At 44.2% G+C, this 24176-nt stretch overlaps 1 long non-coding RNA gene and 1 pseudogene across 1 annotated transcript; one reads left to right on the top strand and one right to left on the bottom strand.

The window, feature by feature from the left end:
• Positions 1–688: 688 nt before the first annotated feature.
• Positions 689–23878, bottom strand: LOC149337802 (uncharacterized). Its single transcript, XR_016284432.1, has 3 exons — positions 23581–23878; positions 21929–22050; positions 689–916 (listed from the first exon to the last, which is right to left on the bottom strand). It is a non-coding gene; the product is annotated as an uncharacterized LOC149337802 (long non-coding RNA).
• Positions 10766–21520, top strand: LOC149337803 (uncharacterized; annotated as a pseudogene).
• Positions 23879–24176: the final 298 nt, after the last annotated feature.

The raw sequence follows: 24176 nt of genomic DNA, 5'->3' as shown, positions 1-24176 counted from the left end.
AGACGCTGTGCCTATGTGATCGCTTTGCAAAAACTAACACCTACTGATTTTATTGCCAAGAAGGGATCACTGACGGGCAAGTGTTCAGACTTATACAGCAGAAAACTGTTGACATTATGTTTCCATGATCCCGTTTCACCTAAAATAACCCTGAGCGGCATATCAGGTTTTGGGTTTTTTGGTGAAAAAAAGACAATTCCTTGAACTAGCATCAGCAGCATTCTCCAATGACGTGCATATCATATTTTGGGTTTTTGGGCGAAAAAAAGACAGAATTCCTTGAGCTAGCATCAACTGCATTCTCCAGTGACATCGGCTGTACGCTGTTACAAAAACCAATAAATTTAGTTTTTGCCCTCACTGGCTTCTCTTTATGGGGAAAAAATTTTTGCGAACTTACCAGTTTGTCAGATTGCAGTAGGCACAAACCATGGATTTTAAAATGATCAACGGCAGAATTGACAATAAGTGGTTTAGAAGAACGGCTAGATAGAGAGGGAAATGCATCTATTGGTTATATTTTTTCTCGGACAATAAGTGAAATGCATGGAGAGCACAGTTGCAAGGCGTACATGTAATGTGTTTTTACTCAGGCGTGTAATGCGACTTCAACCTGTGACCGGCCAGTGAATGTGCTCTTCTCTCTGTTGCTGAAGGGGCTGGAATGACACTGCTTTTGTCACTGCGACCAAACATCGGAACCAAGTTTATTTGTCAATTTGAGATTGATTACAAGGTTGACATGCAAAAGCAGGTCCCTAGGAGAATGGTTCTTTTCTGTTTCATAGTTTGCATTTGATTTCAGCCTGGCAGTATGACTGCACCGCATAGCAACGACAGTTCACCATTTCTCCATCCTGCCCTTGCCCTGTCCAGTTCTGTGCTGTCGATCCTTTAGATAGTGGGGGTGCAGTGTCTGCAAGAAAGGAGGAAATAAGACGAGAGTGCACACAGTTTGTCTGGTCTCTATTCCCATGTGCCATTATGAGCAAAAGCGCAGGCTGAACCATGGCACAGTGCACTGGTCTCCACACCAGGGGTGCTCTATTCAGGTGGCGACCACATTCAGTGCGGCATGGTTTGGCAGGATTCTCGTACTTTTGCTCATGATAGTGCGTGCCAAAATTGCTTTTAGCACAACACCTAAAAGTGAATACTTTTGAGAAAAAAAAAATTCAGAGTAATCACTCAGTTGCAAACAGAATTGGCATGAACATGTACACGAAGGCAAGTTAGCACATGGACAGTATTACGCCGTTTTATTCCAAACAGTAGTGATTAAAAATTTTGGGTGACACATAAGCTCTGCCTTAAGGGTATGATATGATAACGTTAACAGGTACTTTGAGTGACCTGGGGTCCTCTGCATATCACTTCACAGACCTGAACACTGTTATATATACAGGTGACGCATGAAAGTGACGACATTGAAGTGTATCGCGCTGGCTGGCTGCCATATTCTGCCTGTGAGTGATCTGTCGCCCTATCTTCCGTGACTATAAAGGCAACGACTGCAGTTCCTGAACTCAGAGATCGATTCTCGCTGGATATACTCGCACTTCTCAATGGCTCTAAGGTTAGCGCATTGGCGGACACTGGCGCTGATTTCTCGATTTTAAGCAGAAAGCTAGCGGCGCTTCTTAAAAAGGTAATGATGCCATGGTCTGGCACGCAGATTCGCACGGCTGGTGGACATTCCGTAACTCCACTTGACCTGTGCAAGGCAAGAGCCCAAATTTGCAGCCCCACATTTGTTGTCAGCTGCCTAGTTCTAGCTGACTGCTCCCGTGACTGTATCCTTGGCGTTGATTTTCTCTGGGAGTGTGGAGCTATTATTGACCTCCCAAAGCGCACTGTCACATCTTCAATCGAGAAAGCTGATGTGTACTCCGAGGGCTGTCAACGCCGCACCGCCCTTTGAATTTCCGGCGAGAGCGTTTGGATTCCGCCACGCACCAGTGTTTTTGTGAGTGTTCACTGCGACGGACTACGTGAAGGGACAGCGGTTGCAGAAGGCAACCTGTCCCTTTTGCTCACCCACGGCTTCTGCTCAGTGCAAAGCCTCAACCATCTCTGCGACAGCTGGTCTGAGCTCCTGGTGACTGACTTCACTAGCGAGCTCTGGCATCTTTTTCGTGCTACTGCCATTGCATTCGCTGACCCCTTAGCGGAGATTTCTGAATGTTTCGCGTTCGAAGCTGTTAGACCTGTGCGCCCGCCCCTTGCCGGTCTTGACATCAGCCCGGACCTTTCGGTGACTCAACAGTGAGCACTACGTGCCCTCCTACTCGAATACACTATCAGGTTCGCATCTTCATCGCAAGTCCGGTAAACGGCTCTTCTGAAGCACCGCATCATTACTCCCGATGACGCCTGCCTTATCCGCCAGCAGCCGTACCATTCTCACTGAAGGTGCGGGAGGCATTTTAAACGCAGGTGAAGGAGATGCTTTCAGATGGAATCATTCAACCTTCCAACAGCCCCTGACTCGTCACCTATCATGCTGGTGAAGAAAAAGGATGGGACACTCCGCTTCTGCGTGGATCATCGAAAGCTGAACATCACTAAAAAAGATGTCTATCTGCTGCCTCGTATCGACAACTCGCTCGACACCTCCTGAATGCAAGGTGGATGCTCTACCACAAGGCCACTGCTGCAGTCCAATTTTCATTTTCACATCTTGCTGTTTTCACAGTGGTGTTAATGCAGGCTTTTGTGCAGAACTGCCCCAAGTCTATACTGCACAGCTGTCCTCTTCAAAAAGGTGATCGCAGAGTCCTTTTTTGGTTTTGATGTCATCGGTTTGATTTGAGTGATGACAGAAAAAATGTCCCCTGTGTAAATTGAATTTTTCCTGCATCTTTTGCTGGCAAACAGATATCAGCGTAGCCACAAAGGGCTAAAGAATTAGGTTTTACCTAGTTGAACAAGAATTGCGTGCAGTTGTTGTCAGTGTCCCCTTACACAGGCGAACTTCCTTGTGGTAGTGTGTGCTGGTTGGGGCTCTGAGATCATGCCATTTGGGAAACTCCACTTCGAAAATGACTGGTCCCAGGGGCCATTTTCCAGGTACGACCACATGGCGGTGCCATTTGAAAGCTTAAAGGTGCACTGAAGAGGAATCTGAACTTGTCTTTTTGCCGCGGGAACTCGATCTACACGTTACGAGCTTTCTTAGAAACTGCGATTTACTGCCCTGTGTGGCCGATTTCCCCAATTAAATCGATCTAACTTCCGGCTCCCGCCTTTTTTTTTTAATTCTGCCTCGTACGGTGGGCGGAGTCGACCAACGCGTGGGAGCGCCTTTCACCCAGTCCTGTGGCGGCTTGCCGCTATGACATCGGCGGAGTAATACGTAGTAGTCCGTAGTAGCAAATAGTCCGCGCGTATTTTTATTTCTTCGGGCTTATTTTGCGGCTATATTAGCTGCGAATGAAACTATTTATTCATGGAAACCTAAAAAAACAAAATAAAGCGAAAGCAAAGCCTCCACGGGACTGGGTGAAAGGCGCTCCACGCGTTGGTCACTCCGCCCACCGTACGAGGCAGAATTAAAAAAAAAAGGCGGGAGCCGGACGTTAATTCGTTTTAATTGGGGAAATCGGCCACACAGGGCAATAAGTCACTGTTTCTAAGAATGCTAGGAACGTGTGGATCGAGTTCCGGCGGCAAAAAGACATGTTCAGAATCCTCTTCAGTGCACCTTTAAGCTAAATAAAAACTGTTGCAAAATTTTATCGCGGAAAAACCCGGACAGAAAGAGTAGCCGACACGAGCGCTCAAAGCGCTCGTGTCGGCTACTCTTTCTGTCCGGGTTTTTACGCGCTAAAATTTTGCAAGATGTATGTCAACCAACTCGCCCAATATGCAGTACTGTTGAAATAAAAATTGTTGCCGTATGTCACCATTGTCTTTTGAGAGCGTCTTTCTTTTCTCCTTTTACCTCTTAATTTATCTGTTGGAATGTTACTCGTGGATTTTTGCTAATGCATCTCTTTTACTGATTTTGTTGGCAGGTGGTTGTATGTATATCGACAATCTCAAAGTTTACAACTTGAACAGCATTTGTCTTATTGACTGTTGGTGGCATCATAGTCTGTAAACACCCAAATTTCGGCCACCTCTTACACCATTTTTGATACATGGACCCTATGGGAAGTTTCGCAGCTGGTATATATCAAAAAGGTCTGAGTCCCTCCATCCAATCATCTCAAGGCTATGCGATGTTTTGCACGGGTAGGGGTCAACTTAGCTTGATGCTTTTTTTAGGCCGGAGGTCTTTTTTTTTTTGTGCTTTATGTGATGTGAGTGACACTGAGCCAAGAAAGCCGGAAGCCTATGAACGAGGAGACTTTGCAGTGAATGACAATAGTAATGTGTTCTTCAGCGAGGCTTTGTAGGTGTGATATGAAGCTGGCAAGTACTGCCACACTGTTGCTTGTGCAGATTAGTTGCAGCTGCTCTTTGGAAATGTATCGCCTTTCAAGTGCATTGCTGGCTATACCCACATGCTTTTTCTGTTTAGTGTCAAAAAAGGAGCTGTGTGTGGGTGCGTAAACAGACTAGTAATGGCCTTTTTTGAAAGGAAGTACTCAAGTAACACTTGTTGCTGGGCTAGTAGGTGCATAGTTCTAAGCACAAAAGTTAGTGCAAAAACACGAGACAATCACAAGAAAGGTGGACAGGACAACACGCTACTGACAACTGATTCTTTATTCAAAAAAACACGTAATATATAGGCACACCTTCACACCACCTATCAGCTGCAGCAAACGTCAGAATGATGTAAAGGGTCATAAAAGCGATAAAAGACACAAATACAAAAAACACGACATAGCTAAAAACGATAAAAGTGGCCAAGAACATTAACAAGCATGACACGTGGTGTATAGGGCCAAAGAAACATGACTGAGTGGAGTACAACAGGATGATAACAAAGCGATATTGCATAAAACTGTAACAAATTCAGAAAAAAGCACGTGAGACAAGAAAACCCTTATAGAAAGGCTTGTGCACTGAACACTTCAGATTACATTAGGGAAAAAACACCTGTACACGCGCTCGACTCAGTAAAACCTTTCTAAAAAGCCTTCTTCAGTTTTGTTCAAGAAGATAGATGCATCACTAACAGCATTTACGCCCTTTATGCACTAACAGCATTTATGCTGCAAAGGAAGTGAGATACAGCGTGTTCCGCATTTATCGGTCTTAGTTATAAAAACTCTTCTGCTCAAGCTACTGGCCTATTTGGGCTCAAACACTAACCACAAGGCAGCATGTGGGGGCCTGTGGTTTTTGAAGTAATTTAACAAAGGAGCTTGCCTGGATTTTCGGATTAATCGGAAAACTGCAGTTGGCTGAATGCAGCATTTTTAAAGTCAAGGCAAGCGGAGCAGCCAATTTGAGATGCTGCACTATCTGGTAAACTGTGAGACCCCCCCACACTCTAAGCTAGTACACTGGTTGTCTCACAGTTCATCAGATGGCACAGCCTCTGAAATCAGCTATTCTGCTTGCCTCAATGAAAATTCTGCATGTAGCCGACTGCAATTTTTCGCTGAATCAGGAAAGTTCAGATGTTAAATTACTTATCAAAAAACGCAGGCCTTGTGGTCGGAGGTCAGTAGCTTGAACAGGAGAAGTTTTTTACAATGCGGACCAATAAGTACGGAACGTGTTGTACTTGAGAAGTCTGCGTAATGGAAAGGTACAGGGATTGCACAGTGGCTGGCAAGCAACTCTTTTTCAGCACTTGCGTTGTCTCCTTGTGATGTCCAACCCTCTGTAACATTATCTGTAACATTATCTGTAGCGCCATCTGTAACATTATCTGTAAGGGAAATGAAAATGCTACACAGTGGATAGTGGATCTGTGGATACACACGTGCTTGTAAAGCGGTTTTTACCTTTTTTAGTACTATGAGATTGTTGACACTGCGCATGTGCGCTGTTTTTTCATGTGTGTTGTTTTCGTGTGTGTATATAATGACATGCTTCTTCCTAATAAAAAATTCAGTTGTAAGTTCAGCGCTGTGTGTGTCTTGTCTCCTTCTTGGTCTGTGTGTGTTTGCGCTGTTGAACCATCACTATGAATCTACACCAACTAGCCCAATCTGCAGTTCTCCAACCCTCCCTAAAGGGACCCTGGGGACAAATAAAAACCAGAGGCCCAGCAGCACTCAAAATTTTGGTGTCAGTGGGTTAAGATTGTGAATGATCTATATCTGAGGTGGGGGCGAAGTGCTTTCGTGTGTAGAAAATTTCGTGTGTAGAAGCTCATTGGCAGTAGTAGCCCATTGTTATGTGGCAGTGATTCTCTGCATTTCTCGATCGGTGTGCTTTTTATCCTGTAGAGCTGTTGCTGCAAAAGCATTTATTATGTGTTGTATTTGCTTCACGAAATGGTTTGTTTGTTTGCTCACATTATCCAGCCTGGTGTTTCCACTTTTCCTGCCATTGCCTGCCGGCACCGGTGTTGCCACAACCCCGGGGGAAATGTGCGGAGGATTCTTATTGATAGCCTGAAAATTTAAACAAAAATTTGTTGACTAATCAAGTTATCTGATCACCATTGCGCTGTACTCTTTCTACTGTGTGAAATATAGCATGGAACCCCAGGTGGTCTGAATTAATCGGGAGCCCTCAACTGTGGTAACCTTCATAGCCCATAAGTGTCACTTTGAGATGCCAAGGCCCCACAATTTACACTTGACAATCTGTAGCAAAGAATAAGTGCTTAAATTGGCAGTATGAGCTCGGGCATCAAAATAAGCATCATCATCATCATTAGCCTTCCTACGCCCACTGCAGGGCAAAGGCCTCTCCCATGTCTCTCCATTTCCTTTGCCAGTTGCGGCCATTGTATCCCCACAAACTTCTTAACCTCATCCGCCCACCTAACTTTCTGCCACCCCCTGCTATGCTTGCCTTCTCTTGGAATCAACTCCATTACCCTTAAGGAAGGACCAGCAGTTATCTTGCCTTTGCAGCATAACTACACTATCTGGTAACTGTTAGTGGGCACAAATTCTGTTCCTCACACTGCTTTGGATGGTAGATTGGTTTATTTTTACAAAAGGTAATCATATTTTTGCTCACTGATTGTCTCGTTCGGATGATGATAAGCATGGAAAATTTTCCACTCTGCTGCTCATGGTTGGTTCTTTGCGGAGGCATTTGATGTGGCCAACAGATGTAAAATCTGCAGTTACTGCATAAAAAGATGAGTGGTTTATATCTGGGACAAGCAGAAAGGAAACAAGAAATACTGCCTCTCTAATGGCAATGCCTGGCAGTTGAGTTCTGAAAACTGTGTGTGCAGTATCTGTACTTGGTCTGAGTAGTGCCTTGCAGTGCTACCAGAGCTCTGATCAGTGCACAGGTGACGTTCTGACGCTGCAGAACGTAGTGCAATTATAAAATGGGCGCATGGGCCTTAAAGTGCGCACGCGTCAAACGATGTTTGAAATCGAACCTTAATGTGTGCTCGCATTGCGTACATATATTCCAATGGAATGTGGAGGCTAACAAAAAGGGTTCAGCTTAAGTTAGGGACGACACAGCGGGCTATGAAAAGGAAAGTGATAGGTGTAACGTTAAGAGATCGCAAGCGGGCAGACTGGGTGAGAGAACAAATGCGTGTTAATGACATCCTAGTCGAAATCAAGAGGAAGAAATGGGCTTGGGCAGGGCATGTAGTGCGAAGGCAAGACAACCGCTGGTCCTTAAGGGTAACGGAGTGGATTCCAAGAGAAGGGAAGTGTAGCAGGGGACGGCAGAAAGTTAGGTGGACGGTTTGCAGGGATACGATGGCCGCAGTCAGGCTGATGATGATGATAATGATTCCAGAGTTTACTAAAGAAGCATTTCCTATCTGGCGGCACACTTCGAAGTGGGATCCCTCTCTTTGGTGTGAATTTGTCATTCTTACCTCTGTATCAGTACATTCATTCGCCATAAATGGGGCACTGGGCTTTTGGTTTGCCTCATCTCTCCTATAGGAAAATGTATGAGTGATAAAGTTGCTTTATATTTTATTTAGAGTGATGGTTCTCCCCATTCTAGTCCTAAAGAGGAACATCGGTTTGTTGACAAGGATGGTTTGTGACCTCAAAACCATGTGGCGCTACTAGGCTGAAGTTATTGAAGTTATGTGATGAACAGCCTAACATACTACTTAATGCTTGGGCTTTGACAGCATTTGTTTGTTCTCTTTTACAGCCATATCTACATGTGCTGCAAGTAGACGACGAGGTGCGGAGAAACATATTTAACGCACCCTCCTAATTGACTGTGGAGGTCTCCAGCTTGCATAGTGCCGCAAGGAATGTATGAGATGGAGTATAGATGTCTTGGAGCATAGAGAGGTCACAGTGATGCCATTTGTGGAAAAAACAAGCTGGCGCATTTCTTGTGGGTGGGGTTTGTAAATTCCTTTATTGTCTTTGTTTCAGGGGCTCTGGACCCCTGGCTGGGGTGCCTGTGTGGCACTTGCCTGGGTGGCTGCCCATTGCAAGGGGATTTTGGTGACTTGCATAACTCCCCCCTTCTTCTCCACCCCTCCTGGCCATTTGATTCTGTATCTCTGTCATTTTCGGGATCAGTGCAGTTTTTTTGTTTTGCTGCTCTTTCGCACAATCATTGTCTGCCAGTGTGTGGAGGTAGGTATTGCAATAGCACTAGCACTGCAGTAGCAATAGCACATAGAAATGGTTTCGCACTAAAAGCCTTGAACTTTCCCGGTAACATTGTTTTCTTGATACATCGCTGCAGTATTCTTCTGTTGGCTGTGCTACCTTTTTTGCTGTGAACCAACTAGCTCAGATGCACATTATTCTGCAGTAGTGCTGGTCCATCAAGAACTGAATCAACATCTTCGAAAGCCAAACTATCAACTCAATGAATAAAGCCTTCAGTATTATTCTCAACATCAGGTGCAGCCATTATTGAGCCGATTCCAGTTGTTGATTGTGTTAGGAAAAAAAAATTTCAACACAGTAGTGTGGCACTGATAAGAGCTGTGGTTTTGTTTACATTGACCCTTCTGGACAAACATAATGAAGCTCCTTAGTGAACTGTGGTTTGTCAATACCAGTTTTATTTTTGTATGTATTGTTTGATTTGATTTATTGGGGCTTAATGTCCCAGAGCGACTCAGGCTATGCGAGACGCCGTAGTGGAGGGCTCCGGAAATTTCGACCACCTGGGGTTTTTTAACGGGCACTGACATCGCACAGTGCACGGGCCTCTAGAATTTCGTCTCCATCGAAATTCGGCCACCACGGCTGGGACTGAGCCCACGTCTTTCGGGTCAGCAGCCGAACCCCGTAACCACTGAGCCACCGCGACGAGTTGTATATATTGGGAAGGAATTTTAATATTTGTATTCTTGTACACAAAGAGCATTTTCCAGCTCAGCCCTTCGTTTATTTCAGAGCCTCTGTGCTGCTTATTTATTTCTTAAATTTTTCTGATTTATCTGTGAGGTTTTTTGAGTAGGGGTCCCAGGTGACACATTCATATTCTAAAATAGGCCTAATGCTAGTGACGTACGAGCTTCCTTCAACCCCCTAGTAGTCTTAGATGAGGCAGGCTAGTCGTAAGACGTCTGCCATTTCTGGTCCCTGACGAGTCCAGCTTGTGGCTTGTTCTCTGGTCCTCTGTGTCGGGTTTAAGGCTGAGTACGGCTCATCCAGATTTTTTGTTTGTTTGTTTGCTAGCAGTTGGAAATACGAGTACTAAATTGCCATTTTGGTACCGTTTTCAAAAAAAAAAATTGTTCGTTAGTGGGTTAAGTGATGACGGAGAAGGCTGAAAATCAGATTGGAAAAAAGTGAAGGAGACTGTAAGATTTTGCGGTAATTAAGTAAACATTATCGGACCGGTTGAGGCCAACACAGTGAGCTATGGAAAGGAGAATGGTGTAACGTTAAGACATGGGAATGAAGCAGAGTGGGTCAGGGAACAGACGCAAATTAAAAAGACATCTTGGTCAAATTCAAGGAGAAGAAATGGGCTTGGGCAGGGCATGTTATGCAAAGGCAAGATAACTGTTGGTCTTTATGTGTAAGAGACTGGATTCCATGGGAAGGGGTGGCAGAAAGTTAGGTCGGCAGATGAGATCGAGAAGTTTGCGGGCGTACGTGGCCACAACTGGCCAAAGACAGGGTTAATTGGAGAGACATGGGAGAGGCCTTTGCCCTGCAGTGGGTGTAGTCAGGCTGATGGTGATGATTAGACTGGTCTTGGGACAGGCTTGAGGAGAATAGTTAGGTGGAAAACACTGGCTCACCGGAGACTAACGCAAAATTAGAACTTTTTTTCCAAATATGCTGTGATCTCACGGGAATAAAAAAGGGCTTGTACATTGTACCTCCACATTTTATCTCTGTTCTACGCCGTGATCATAAGTTGAAAGTTCTTGTAACGCGATGTCGAACTGATGTGTTTCGTAATTCTTTTTTTCCTCATACTTCTTCACATTGGAATAGGCTTCCCAAGAGCATAGAACAATGTAAAATGGGTAAACATTTTCACTCTTTCCTGGCGTCCAATCTGTCGTAGAGGCTTTCCACCCTTTCAAACTTGTTTTCTTCTACTGACATTTCAGTGATGTGTTTCTATTTTATTTTTAAACAGATGTGCTTTATTGTTTACTTTCAATATTGTGACATGCTCATTTTAGGTATATGTTTACTGTTATTGTCCCCCCTGCTGTAATGCCCCTGGGCGCTGCAGGTACTTGTGTGAATAAATAAATAAATAAATAGCTGGAGTGAGCAGTGATTTAACTTGTGCCGTTGTACCAGGCCTGTTCTTGGGCTCTCCCTCTGTTCCAGATGTTGGGGGCAGTCTGCAGTGCCGTTTCTGCGGCTACCGGGCGCTGTACCGCTCACTGCTGGTGCACCACGAGGTCATTCACACGGGCGAGCGCCCTTACCAGGGCCCCAAGCGCTTTGTGGAGAAGACGCACCTCGAGAACCACCTGTGGTGCAAGCACCCCTACCGGTGTGCACAGTGCCAGCGGACGTTTGCCACTGCCTCACGACTAGCCAGACATGCGCTGGGACATAGGACATGGCGGTAGCCACTGACCTCAAAGCCTGAAGTGGATCTTTTTCAGATACTGCCAGTTTGACAATAGCCTATTCGAGTGGTGTATTTGTCCCTATTGTTTGCATTGTTTTGTATAATTTATTGCGTGTGTGTTGTTAACAGATTCATTCATAAGCTCCTTGCACTTTCTAATTTTACGATTGACATCTTTGTGTGCACTTTTATTTTGCTGCCCCATTTTTAGTGTTATTGACACAGTTACCAACAGGAGGACATCTTGACGGCTGATATCTTGGAACCTCCTTCTGTAGTAATTAAACCGTATACTTTATATGGAAGGCTTGTTCATAGAGGGATACGGTGGCCACAACTGGCAAAGGACAGGGTTAATTGGAGAGACACGGGAGAGGCCTTTGCCCTGCAGTGGGCGTAGTCAGGCTGATGATGATACTTTATATGTATCAAATCAAGAAAATCAGTCCAAATAAAAAAAAAGAATGCAACATTTTGATGTATGCTTACTAAACAAGGCAAGGGCACTAAAAATTTTTCACACGTAGTTTCATTATAGTTATTACAAGATGCTTGCTGCGACCACCTTTATTTATTTGCTAGATGCCTGCGTAACCTTTGCAGGCGTTAAAGCAGGGGGCTGCGCAGTGAATAAAAAGTTTGTGATATATTTTAGACAAAGCATGGCAGAAAGCATTAGTGTTGAATTGGGTGTAGTCAGGCTGATGGGGATGATGGTCTTATGTCCAAACCATAGCAGGGGGCAAGTAGGGGCCTTTCAATACAGTGCAGACAGGAAACATGTTTTCATATAAAGTACGAGAACATTCACGTACATTTGTTCTGACGTACAGCATTGTAAAGCTTAAAAGAGCCGTGACATGGACATATTGTTGTTTCAGTACAAGAGCCGAGTCTATTTCAGAAGCCTGAATAGTCGTGCATATGCTGCATATTCCTAAGGGACCAAGTGGACCTCTTCCCACGTACAGTGGTCGCCATACACACTGAGACACTCAGTGCAACATTTTGATAATCAGTGCTGGCTGGGGTAAGCTATGAATGTTGCCCATTTTTGCTGAAAGTATGCCATTGGGTAGAAACCACTGTGGCTCCCGATGGCTACTGTTGAGAGTGGCTCACAGATCAACAGAGGTCGTTCACCTTTGTTTTGCTGAGAGAGGTACAGGTGAAATGGCAGTGAAAGCCACGTCAGCAGGCAACTAGTTTGGCATTTTTTGAGAAGTATTCAGTCTTCCTGGTTTACCAGACCTCGCAAGGAAACAACTTTTTAAATTTATCGTCCACCTGACATGGGCTCTAGTTTCCAGAAATGGCAGTTTGGCATATCTGGGATAAGCTGCAGTAAGTAATCTGTAAAAGAATTGTGTGTCAGGGTCCCTTTAAGTTAAAAATCAATGAATTCATGTTTAAGCGGCTGTGCTACGGAGTTTCTGAAACTGGTATTTATGGATAAAGTAGGTTTGAGTAGGGTACATTAAGAGGGTTAACTGCTGAGCTAGTTGGTTTTCAGACATAATAAATTATTTTTAGCGCAACGGGGACACAACACAAGAAAGACGCCCATGATGTCGTCTTTCTTGTGTTGTGTCCCCGTTGCGCTAAAAATCATTTATTATGTAGGGTACATGCATATTTAAACTCTTGATGTAAGACTGCGCAGTGTCTCTGCTGTAGCAGCAGTTCATCTGCTGCAGAAGATGCACTGTCAACTGCTGAAGCAGCCTTGAAAGCTCCTGGCCATTGTTGGTGCTGTAGTCGGGTGCCACCTTGCTAGTTCCCTCCTGGTGCTTTTATGGCAGTAGTCTGATTCTGTGGTGTCTATCCCTTTAACCGCCTACCCCGAGCTGTACTTGTCATAGATTGTTGCAATGACAAATCGCTCATCGTGCCCAATGTTACACTGTTCCCATCGCTAATGATTGTGTTAGTTGCAATTTTCAACTCTAGAAGGTGGTAGTTGACCACGAAAAACTTGCTTGCTTGAATACTGCTCATTGCAGTGAGCTGTGTTCAAGCCAGGAGGCTTTTGTGTTGAGAAATGCATCCTTTTTGGCGAAACATGAGTCAGCCTCGCCTTGCAGGCTTTTGCTTCCCTCCTGTATTCTGCTTTGCACATTGCAGTGTTTTGAATCTCTGTATGTTGATCATGTGTTTAGTCTTGATTGCTGCGTCGCTAACTGGGATTCTGGTGTTTAGAATTAGTACAATGTGTACTGCCGCAGTTTGATTCAAGGACGCAAGACGTGTGTTTTGCCATGCAGACTCCCTCGTTTTTTTCTGGGTCTCTTCTGAAAGGCCCTGTGGATGAAACACCTGAGCTGTGTTGTTAGGACGTACGGAAATTGAGGAAAATTGAGGAATATTGTGTCGTACCGCACAGAGTGCATGCTCAGGCAAACTCGTTGGCAGTGGCCAATTTCATGTGCCAGGCCTTAGTCACTGCGAAAATTGGCGCTGGAAGCCGCTCTCATCAGTGTGAAATGTCAATTGAAATACTTGCGATTTCACCATTGTCACTCTGCATTCATGCTCCACTGTGTGTCACACTATGGAAATGCTTGATTTGCGTTGCAGGGCCCCTTAACCCTTTAAATGTTCATGGCGACCTCAGCTCGTCACGGGTGTTTCACTGCTTTTGATGAGCTGAGCTCGTCCTCTGGCATTTTTACATTAAAACAGATGGCAGCACTCATTCTTTTGTTCGCACTTTTAGTGACTGAGAGTTTTCACGCTAGATGGGAGATGTTCGTTATGTCTTGAGGATTGGCTATTTTACCGTGCAATGCGGAGGAAGTGCAGTGTTTTGAGCGATACCACACCGTTGGTAGTCTCCGGTAGTTTGGATGGAATCAATGGGCAAATAGCGCATTTTGTGTATTGCTATTTGAAACCAACCATTTCTTTCTGAAGTTCTAAGAGTGGACAGTTCATAGTGGCTAACAAAAAAATTATTTAAGGCTGCGATTTGGGAAGTTGGTACTGATTCATAATAAAACATTATTCTCTGCCCGAAAATGTTTTCGCAGATATTTTCGCGTGTTGAACGTTACTGAGGCATTTCAGCTCATAAAATAAATGCCATTTTGTTACCTTTTTGGTACATTCGTTGTTTTTTGCACTGTTAAGTTCCTGCTAACTTGCCCCACTTTGTCCTTCAGAAGTTGCATTATGAATGGGGTTGTTATTCATAGAACTGACTTATTTTGAATGTCATCTGAATCGCTTCTGTGAGTCGCTCTTTGTGCTGTTGCAACAAGTAGGATTTATTATCGAGGTGTATTGAAGTTATCTTGAATTGTATTTTGCATACTCAGTTGTTTATAGAAATGCATGTGGGGAGCACAGCATTACCTATATTTGCCCCACGGTTGATTGCTTTCCTTGGTGTGTTTTACTTAGTTTATATACAATCTCATATTCCTTCACTGTTCATGAGAGTGTACTTTCGCCATTTGCTAATTTATTGTTGTAATTATTTTCAGTTCTCATGTATTTTCCTTCATCGTTTCTCCAGATGCCTTTCTTTTACATTGTCGCGCTTGTTTGCTTTATTGTCCCGTCATAGGGTTTTCTTGGGTAACAGATTCATCAAATGACTGCTGTCGCGGCTAATTCTCTTCATGTGCTGCTTAGTAAGCTGCCAATATGACCTGTAGCAGATAACTGCCATCATGTTTTCTGTTATACTGAAGCACACATTATTGAGCATACATATAGAGAGCAAAATTGTTAGGTGAAATTGATCTGGAGGCCTCCATTGCAGCTTCAGGGCGTTTCGCCCCACATGCAATTACCATTTTATTTTCGTATCTTGAGAGATGGACCCACTTCAGTTAGATTTATCTGGTGCTGCAGTTAATAGAAGCTGTGGTAAGTCTCCATTCAAGAAAGTGCAGATCAAAACTGCTGGCATTAGGATTTGAGTGTTTCTCTCTTTTTAAAGTTGCGTGCATAGCCAGCCTTGTAGGTCAGTTTGAAGAACTATCCTGTGTACCAGCCAAAAAGACTGAGACAAAGGAAAGACGAGGCACACACGACGACTGGACTAACAGTTGTTAGTCCAGTCGTTGTGTGTGCCTCGTCTCTCCTTTGTCCCCGTCTTTTTGGCTGGTTTTTCTTAAGTATAATGTACCAACTAACCCAGATTTCAACTCTCCTGCTATCCTGTGTAGAGCTTCCAAGCCGTGAGTAACGAAGCAGTTGTCCGGATAAAGGAAATTGTGCGCCAGGTGACTGTGTGGAATTCAGCATTTCTTTACGACCGAAACTGTCCTCTCCGATAGGGAATGCGCACAGTTTACAGCATTTTTTGGTTCCTTTCCAGTCACACCTGTGACAGCTTTCTGGCAGTATTCCAGCAGCCTGTGCAGAGGTGGTTTTGTTCCATATTTATGTGGGCTCGTTTTTGATGAGCCCTGTCATCCAATATCCCTCAAGAGAAAAGTATACAACAGCTGTATCCTACCGGTACTCACCTATGGGGCAGAAACGTGGAGGCTAACAGAGAGGGTTCAGTCTAAGTTAAGGACAATGCAGCGAGGTATGGAAAGAAAAATGATAGGTGTAACATTAAGAGATATGAAAACGGCGGAGTGGGTGAGGGAACAAATGCACGTTAATGACATCCTAGTTGAAATCAAGAGGAAGAAGTGGGCATGTAATACGAAGGCAAGATAACTGCTGGTACTTAAGGGTAACGGAGTGGATTCCAAGAGAAGGCAAATGTAGCAGGGGACAGCAGAAAGTTAGATGGGCAGATGAGATTAAGAACTTTGCGGGGATACGGTGGCCACGGCTGGCGAAGGACAGGGTTAATTGGTGAGACAAGGCCTTTGCTCTGCAGTGGGCATAGGCAGGCTGATGATGATGATGTCATCCATCCCTGGGTCCCGCTTTGAATGACCTGGTGTGTGGCTTCGCAGGTGGCGCTGTGGTGGCCGGACGGCGTCCGTTCTATGCGCGTGGCGAGACGTTCCACTGCGAGTGCTGCGAGTACACGACGCGCCACAAGTGGAACATGGTGGTGCATGTGCGCACCCACACGGGCGAGCGGCCCTTCCGCTGCGCGCTCTGCCCGAAGTCCTTCTCGCGCAAGAACGTGCTTGAGGAGCACGTGCACACGCACACGGGCGCCAGGCCCTTCCGCTGTTCCCTCTGCCCCGTGGCTTTCGCGCACAAAAACTCGCTGGTGACGCACCTCAAGCGCCACGTCGGCGAGCGGCCCTTCGCCTGCCCCGAGTGCGGGCGCGCGTTCGCCGGCCGTTTCGCGCTCAACCGACATCTGATGGCACACGCACGGCCTCTGCCGCCCGAATGAGCTGTCCTGCTGCGTCTCTCTGGTGCTATTAAGTATTCTCTGCAACTGCAGGTCATTCAGAAATTGATCAAGGTGTGTTGCTGGGCGAGTTGGTTGAGGCACATCTTGAGAAAAACAGCGCTTGCAGACAAAGGACCAGAACAAGAAGGACACACAACTGCACTGTTCAGTTCAGTGCATTTGTGTGTCCTCGTTGTGGTCCTTTGTCTGCAAGCGCTGTTTTTCACAAGAGGCATTCAGAAATGTTGTGACTGGCCTTCAAAATTAGCCTCTTTGTTGATTTATTCGTCGTAAGGTACGGCATGCAGTAGCTAGAGAAAGCAACTTCTCATCCGCATTTTTCGTTTTCTCCAATTCCATGCTTTTTTTGTTGCGTTCGAAAGTATCCTTGAGATACCATTTGGCTACTTGCTATTACACTCAGTAATACTCATAAATATGATGGAAGCAACTTCAGAACTCTCTTAGTGAATTATCTTTTGCAACTGCCTTTAGAGGGAAAAGTTCCTGCTAGCCAGCATAACCCATGTTTAATTTCAGCCATTGACAAGGCTTTATCATTGGCTTCTGACATCCACAAAGGTACCAGGGAAAATCATCACCAGTGGCAGTTTCGTTTATGTTACATTTCATGTTGTTGCTTCTTGTCTGTTTACCTGCTCAAAAGCTGATCCTCCTTCTGTTCACATGTGTACATTCAGCAACTTGAAGAAATGTACAGTTAAAACCTGACTTAACGGAGTGAAGAGCATACACAAATTGTTTCGTTAAACCGAGGAAGGCATTTTTTTCACCCTTCGAAATCTGGACTGGTAACGCAGCGGCACACAAAAGCTGTACCACAGCATCGTATTTGATGACAACCTGCTCCTGCGCTCTTGGAAAGTCCAAGAAAGCAGCCCGAATCGCTTGTGTGTGAAAGCGACATCCGGTGAAATGGATTCGAAGTCAAGTTGGAAGCGCCGCCAACTGCCGAGTCCTTCGTGCCATGCAGCTTGCAGCCCTGTCAAAACAAAATCGGGGCCATGTCTTGGCTGCCTGGATGTTGCTACGGGCACGTTTCCAAAAAGCTGCAATACATCATGGTAAAATAAATGAGAAATCGCCTTTCTTTTTTACTCAGTTATTTCCGGAAAACTTTAAAAATCGGGTTTAGGGCTCGTTTGTTTCGTTATTTCGGGTTATTGAGAACGTTGGACCCCATGGGCACTTGCCGGGGAATCAAAATCTGTTCGTCAGATGGGGACCTTCGTAAAATTGGGTTTCGTGAGATCACGTTTTAACTGTATTTGCATCAGAGGACTGATGAGGTCAAATTATAAGTTTGTTTGGCCAGGGTATTTCCACCATTTGAGTGTGACAGTTGTAATTCGAATGTTTCGGTCTGTCTTTTATGTTCCTTGCAGTCACAAAGCGGGCATGGCTTTGCTTAGATGCTTTTGATTTCAGTACGTGTCGCGTAGCATTTCAAGAGGGATGTGGCAATGGCGTAAGCTCCGCCAAGTGACGAATTTTGACAATGAATCGTGTCGGCTGAAACTCGCGCTAAGGTCATTAAGTTCTGCTGCAAGCTGAGTGGGTATAGGTAAATGTAAACATAAGGGCCGGAAATGTCAGAAGCAGACGGAACAAGTGTGTATGATTCACCTGTGATACAAGCAGTTTGATGCTATTTTGTTATTTGCACTTTATTTTATTTTTTTTTTACAGATGCAATGTAGTCAACATTTTAAAGTTTTCTGACTTTGTCTTGTATTCACTGAATGTTACCGTGTCAGCAGTGGTGGTGTTACATGTTATATTCCATTGCTTATTTAATTTCAGAAATTGTGTGTGCTGCTTTTAATGCATGTGCAGTTATTCACCAGCAGATACTCAGTTTTTTTTTTGTGCATACTTTTGCTTTATTTAATGTATTTATTGCTTATTGTTAACACCATAGTCTTCAGAGCTGATGCTGGTACTGTGTGGAGTTATTTTTGTGCACCGTAATCTCATTAGTTTGGACTGACAATGTGGTCTTTTAAACTCAAGTGTTTCATTGGCAAAACGGCTGATAATTTGCATTTTTCACATGGCCGCTCAGTGCATTCACGCCTCAGCTCTGCTGGTTGAAAACAAACCACCAGCTTGTACTGTGCATGTGAATTTCGCGTTGCCAGCGGCCACAAGTGATAGTTGGTTTGGTTTGGCTCATTGGGGTTTAACGTCCCAAAGCGACTCAGGCTATGAGACAGTGTACACATGCCATTTCACATACGCAATTCGCACTGCGTGCATTTTCAGCCATCATTCTACTCTGTAAACATGAATGGGCCAGTATGGGAGTCAGAAGCGTTCTTGAGTGCACTCCCTTTCAGGGGTCTGGGCCCAAGGCCCAGGCTAGATTACGGAATATACAGCTTATTCGTGGGAATGGAGACATATTCCCACTGCAAAGTACAGTATAACCCTTTCAGGCGCCATTTTTTGTTTTATTGAAATCAGTTATTCTTTTCACCTAAGTAGTATATTCAGGCCTCGAGAAAGGCACTTTGTTAGTTTTCGAGCGTGAAAGACCAGTGGGTAAGTTTGTACAGCGATGTGCAGAATTCCATACAAAGTGTCAGATTTGTTAGGAATAGTACCATTGAAATGTTCTCATGTGTCAGGTAGCCCTAGGGATTATGGAATCATTTTGCGTTTCGAAGATGCACATTACGCCCAAAATTGAGCAAAAACAATCGATGTTTTCGCTTGCAACAAAACCCGTCTGCACAAAAATGGTGGACAAAGTGCTACCTAGCTCACTGTTATGTGAAATATTACTTACTGCGTTCGCTACATGGCACAAAAAACTAACTTATTTGCGACAAGAAGGCTACTCAGTTTAACTGAAACAATGGAATCACTGCTAGGTGCACCAGTGTCTCAGAAAAAGCTGTGAGTTTGCTGTCGACACAATTGTGTACAAAGCGCCTGAAAGGGTTAACCTGATGCAGTTGGGAGGGGGCCTTTAAATGTGGCACCCGAGGTTAGCAAACAGAGGGGATAGAACCATCGCTTCAGATTTTTCTACCTGCTAGCACTTTGCACGTTCTTGAAGAGAGAATTTGTTTCTGTTGCCAGTCGTAAGTATTTCGTATTTTCAGTGATGGAAATCAATCCCAGGGCTTGCCCTGCCGCGGTGGCTCAGTGGTTGCGGCACTCGGCTGCTGGCCCGAAAGACGCGGGCCGAATTTCGATGGAGGCAAAACTCTAGAGGCCCGTGTGCTGTGCGATGTCAGTGCACGTTAAGGAACCCCAGGTGGTCGAAATTTCCGGAGCCCTCCACTAAGGCGTCCGTCATAGCCTGAGTCGCTTTGGGACATTAAACCACAACAAAACAAAAAAATATCCTAGGGTTTGGGCGTACCACTTAAATGGGAGTGCACTACAGCTTACGCTCTTTTTACACCTATTTATGCTAATTTGTCTTGCAACAGACGAATGTTTGCATACGTTCAAGAGGACGCCAAATCATCCATCACTTGCTGAGCGGACCGCACACAAGCGCAAAGGCCTAGCACACTGTCATTCTGGTTAATTTGAACAAATTATCAGACCATTTTGAGTGCGAACTGTTGTGGTCCTACTGTCTTGCATTCTTGTTTAGCGATACACCTTTTCGAGTGCTGTACAGTTTCACAATATCTCACGGAAACATTAGTGGTGTCGGTGCTGAATAGTTAGAAGCAGTCTTTTTATGCTGTGCAAAACAACAGCCCCCCTTCAGATCAACGTGAGGCATTTCAAAGGGATGCTCTGCTGTTGGAAGGAGACAAGTAAAAAAATATTGGCATATTCTGTACAATGGCAGAGACCAGTCACATACTTGTTCTTGTGTGACTTTTTAAAAGTGAGCAGAAAGCCAACAGCGATGCTGTTTGCTGGGAATGTAGTACTACATTTTACGAGCACAACTCAGTGCAGTATAGAGGGTATTTTATTGCAAGGAACTTTTTCTTGCAACCAGTCACCACCTCTTGCACAGTTGAAACAATTTTTCATGATCCTTTCAAACGCTTTGCAAAGGCAGGCTAAATGCAGTTGCAGATATACGCGATATCCGAATGGGTGATGGGGCATAGCCTGTTACTCGATGCACTGCATGCATTTATTTTGAGCCTGTGTTCAGAAGAAGAACACTTCATCCTAGCATCTCTCTCTCAATAGTGTCTGTCTTTGGAATAATGCACCAATTAGTCCACATCAAGGTTCTTCTTATGTTATATCAGCAGGCTTATTTTGTTCGAAGTTTTGTAAAATGACCTTGGTGCTTTGGACAGTAGATTTAAGAAAACCTCTGCATCTTTGTTAACGACTCTCTCATTATTGCCTAGGTGATGGGCCTTTGTTCTAGCATCTCTAATGTGCAGCTTGAGACAGTGACTATTTGGTCCAAATATTTAGGGGAATCCCCCAAGGTGGAGTATATTTGTAATAAGGGAGTAAATTACTCATTGACATCCACCCGAGCGCAGCCACATGGCTACAAAGGAAAGCTGTACAACTTTCTCAGAAACTTCCTAGTTGAAGAAAAATTCGTCCTGGTCCGGGGTTCAAACCCACTTTCCTTTGTGGCTGTATGGCTGCGCTCGGGTGGACGTCAGTGCGTAATTACTCCCTTATTAATGACTATTTAAGTGCAAACTGACATTCCAGTTTTGAAAATTTTGTTCAGCTGCCACATTTTTCGGCCAGCAGCTTTAAGTGGCCACAAAGAAGTTCGGTGGTGGGCGCAGTGCTCCAGACTTTTTCTAGTTGAGGGCCCACAGTGCTGCACAGGCCGTGAGCAGAGAGAATTGGGTTGATAGACTGCAGTAGACTGTCCCTTGAAGGGTTATGCATATGTTGCCAACACACTGCTTTTCTTGCATATAGCCTGTTACTCGGTGCACTGCATGCATTTATTTTGAAGGGCCTGTGTTCAGAAGAAGAACACTTCATCCTAGCAGTTGAATGACACCATCTGCCGGGCTGGTTGGTTGCGATTCATATGTATCAGCAGTGCGAACACAAAACACAGGAATAAGGAGGAGAAAAAGATAGTACAGACCAACTTTTATTTGAGCAAAAACTGAACCCGCACTTATACACACACACACACCGGGTAAAAGCCCACCAGAGGGAGTAATCAAGGCAGGCGATCGAACTGGGACCCACACAATGTCCAGGGCATCAAAAGATAACAAGAATCACACTATACAATGCGTTGCATGAAATATACAGTGTGATTCTTGTTATCTTTTGATGCCCTGGACATTGTGTCGGTCCCAGTTCGATCGCCTGCCTTGATTACTCCCTCTGGTGGGCTTTTACCCGGTGTATGTGTGTGTATAAGTGCGGGTTCAGTTTTTGTTCAAAAGTTGCAAGTTCAGTGCTATCTTCTCCTCCTTCATGTTTTGTGTTCGCGCTGCTGATACATATGGATCCTAGCAGTCTTTTCCGACGGCGGTCTGATACTAACTGCATTGTGCCTGGACTGCTTGGATCACCCACCTTTGTGTTCTGCAGTGTAGCAACCTCCTCTCTTGGCATTGCATGGCAAGAAAGATGTAAGGGCTTCCTCAATGTCTGTTCAGGGAATTTACACGCAGCACAGGTGTCTCCATCCGTGTGTACTGAAATAAACAGCTTTTGTAACATCATGTATGCACTCTTGAAGCAAAAACAGCAGAAATTGCTGGGAAGACTTGTGCGAGCTCTCTTCCATTTAATGGGGGAAGCTGGTCTTAGAAAAAAAGTTTTGTTAATGAAGTCGCAATAATGGTATCTTCTAGTAACATCTGTTTTTGCATGCTGCTTCCAAATATATCTAATTTAATTTTGTGTAAAACAAGTCCCTGTGCACTTATATAATATGTCACTTAAGTTTTTGCCGAGAGCTTTCGAGAAATTTTGCAGCAGGAGACCTGTTAGGACGCATGCCATTGGCTTGTCTTGACATCAAGCTATGCAATAACAGCAAGACTATCATCCTGCCTATCACGGAAGTTGAGTTACCGGGTTTTGAATTTGCCACTTCCCAAACGGGAAGAAACTGATGATTTCAGAATCCTATAACTCACCTTCTGTAGCAGGCAGGATGATGATTTTACCCTCACTGCATAGCTTGATGCCAAGAGAAACCAATGGCATGCAGTCTAGCAAGTTCCCTGCAGTAGAATTTCTTTCGAACTCTCGGCCAAAGTTACCTAACGTACTGCATAAGTGCACAAGGACTTGTACAAAAAATTAAATTACATATTTGAAATCAGCGCGCAAAAATGCAAGTTCCCCTAAGGTTTCATAGCTGTGACTTCATTAATAAAAATTTATTTCTAAGACCCTTTTCCCCCCTTAGGTATGTCACCACCTTTTTCAAATTCTTTTTAAATTTTGACCATTAAATTTTTATTTCACATTTACCTTATAAAGCACTGTTTTATATGATATTCAAATGCAAAAAAGAGTGAGAAAAGTCATGCTGGCATTTATTATCCACAAAAAATTGCCCAAACTTGGCTGTTATGCAAACATTCATAACTAGCGAATGGAGAGCAGGAATTGTAAATTTTTTGGCACAGAGTTAGCGAACTAACCATACTGTGCAACGAACTAGGATCTTTGCCATCCGATAATTGCGAAAAAAGTTATAGCAAAAATGCCAAAGAAAACAAAAAATGTGTCATTTTTGCGTGCATTCCTTCACGTAAAACATGATTATATCAAAACTCACCATTCGATTTCATTTATCCTAGTTCATTGCACAGCCTAGTAACAAAGGAATGAGTGTGCAAAGTTTCATTGAAAAATATTTATTCATTTCGAAGTTATTTTTTGCGCAACACGAAAGTGTAAGAAATGAAGTTTTGAGAAAAAAAAGATTAAAGTTTTTCAATCCTTGTAGAAACAAGATCATCATACCCTAGGAAGTTAAAATCCATCACCTGTTCGAAAGTTGGCTATAACTTTTGAAAAAAATAAGATACAAACATTATTCTTGCTGCAAAACATTTTTGAATGTTTGGGGATTCCTGAAATATAAAAAAGAAAAAATGTCATTTAGAAAAAAAAACGCCTTTTCAAAGGTGGTGACATACCTTAACAGAACTCTTTATCTGCTGAGTGTGGAATCTGCAAGGAGAAGCTGCACAATATTTCTCGCTCACAAGAAATTCACCGAGATGCATATATTCTTGGAAACGGTGCTTCATTGAAATGCAGCGGCTGCCATAGCTGGGATTTGATCCTCGGACGGGTCAGCCACCGAACACTGTAGCCGCCATCTCACTGCAGCAGATCAAAGTATGACGGACAGTTACAAAGGAACACTCAGTTTGGCACTCTGATGCCATTCTTAATAGTTGATCTGAGCTACAAATTAGGGGTACACTTAACCTCCATGGCAGTTTCTCTACACACAGTCAGTGTTCTTTGTTCGCATTCACGTCGTTCTTCCGTACTGCAGCTTACACACATAATATTGCTTCTATATATGCACACACTGATTAGTACTTGCTGCACTACACACACAATCACATTGCCACGAAGGAGCGTTGTTCCACCCGGACGCAGGTTCTGCTTTGAGAAAAATTTATGCTGCCCGCACGCATCTGTTGGGGCGTACATGAGCGAAAGTGTGTACATTGGGCAGACGGGCAGATGTCTAAACGTGAGGCTGAGTGAACACGCATATTCGCTTCGTCAGCAAACTGATGAGCACTTGCCAAAGCATTGCAAGAGCTGCCCAGGTTGCTTTCCCTCT

Source organism: Amblyomma mixtum, chromosome 7 (genome assembly GCF_055824585.1).
Source record: "Amblyomma mixtum isolate Tamu chromosome 7, ASM5582458v1, whole genome shotgun sequence".
In the NCBI taxonomy this organism is placed as follows: domain Eukaryota; kingdom Metazoa; phylum Arthropoda; class Arachnida; order Ixodida; family Ixodidae; genus Amblyomma; species Amblyomma mixtum.
Note: the sequence above shows the minus strand (reverse complement) of the source record. Positions and strands in the feature narration are given on the sequence as shown.